We start from the raw sequence: 1,684 nt of genomic DNA, 5'->3' as shown, positions 1-1,684 counted from the left end.
TGCGCTTCACGACCACCGACGCGGCGCAGGCGGCCATCGACCGCTTCCACGGCTCTGACCTGGAGGGCCGCACCCTGACTGTCTTCCTGGACAAGAAGGCCTGAGCGCCGGGGCCGACAGCACCCGGGGAGAAGGGGGCGCCCGCAACCATGAGCAACAGCCCACATGGGGGCGCGGCGGAGGAGGGGTGAGGGGGCGTTGCCCGCGGGGCCGCCCCTGCCGCCACATGGGCGGGATGGAGGGGCGAAGGGATGAAAAGGGCGGCGGCGGCCGAGGGCTAGGGTGGGTGGGTTGCGTTTCGTGGGGCCGGCGCTTTGCCATGGGGTTCTTTGGGGGTGCGAGGTCTTCGACCGCCCGCCGCGGCCCCGTGAGTGTTCCCTGCTCGCACGGGCCGGCGGGCGGGCGCGGCGCTGGCTGCCACCAGACGCGGCGGGGTTCAGGAGGACGGCCTGGGGCGGCGTGCAGTGCTTTTGAGCACTGGGTGGGTGCGCGTCGCGCAGAGGGTCCGGCCTGGCTGCGTAGTGACAACCTCCCACTGGCGGCCACGTGGCTCCCAGGGGGTACCTGCGGCAGGCGGGGCGCCCTCAGCGCGCCGGCACTGGTGTTGCTTTGCGTGATGCACGGCGGGCGCATGTTGCGGGGGTGAGGCGGTCGCCCGCTCCGGCCGGCGCCGGCTCGCCTCACCCCCGCTCGCCCATGAGTGTATGGGATGATCATCTGCGTGTGTCGCTGCTGGGGCCCCCTGCCGCGCCGCGCGTGTGCTAACGCTTTGTTATCCTTGGCGGCCGGCGAGGGCCGCCCCGCCCGGACGTCAATCCGTTTATGTTTTGCATGGCATTCTCGCGACCGCGCTGTTTCTCCCCCCTTTTATGCGTGCGCGACTGCCTCGACCGCTTTCCCGCCAGCATCGTGCCCGGGAGCAGCGCCCGTGCGCAGGAGCCGCCGCTCTGCGCATCGCGCTCGGGCCGGCGCCAGCGCGAGCGCGGCTCCCGGGCTGCGACCATACCCCCAACCTGACTGCGTGTCATGACAGCGCTGCCTGGCGCGCCACGTAGGCGTTCCCCGTTCGCTTTGCTTCGTATTTTGGGGGTTTGAGTATTTGGTTTCGCATTCCCTAAGCTCCTCACCATGCAAGCGCCCCTGGCAGGGGGCACGGCACTCTAAAGACCGCTTGTAACTCGAGAGTGAGCCTCCCTCGGCACATGTGTTGATCCACCTGCTCGATGATGTAGCTGTGAGATGGCTGCAGCACCCAACAGGATACGCCTTGGCAGCCGCTGGCATGGGCGACAACATCTCTTACATTGCACATGTTGCCACCTCTTGCCCAAACCCAAGCAAGAGGAGCAGGAGAGCAGGGTGGTGGTTTGTGGCAGGCTTGGCGCAAGCACAGACGCCCTCATCTGCACCCGGGGGCTGCAGGCGCCCGCAACAGGGCAGTTGGCGCGTTTTTGTAGAGTACAGGGAGTGATGTTGATCGATTCTGGTGCCACGACCATGAACACGACCCATGAAAGTCAGGCAGGGGTCAAGGCCATTTGCGCGCACCCAGAGGCCACATGCAGCACGGCACACCACACAGCTGTCCACTCCCAGCTCTCACGGACAGACACGCGCACGCTTGCTGCAGCATTTGCAGTTGATGCTCCAACTCCTGACATCACTCGCACACGTCATCGCACTC

The sequence above is a fragment of the Monoraphidium neglectum genome, assembly GCF_000611645.1.
Source record: "Monoraphidium neglectum strain SAG 48.87 unplaced genomic scaffold scaffold04989, whole genome shotgun sequence".
Taxonomy (NCBI): Eukaryota; Viridiplantae; Chlorophyta; class Chlorophyceae; order Sphaeropleales; family Selenastraceae; genus Monoraphidium; species Monoraphidium neglectum.
This window is presented reverse-complemented; position numbering follows the sequence as displayed.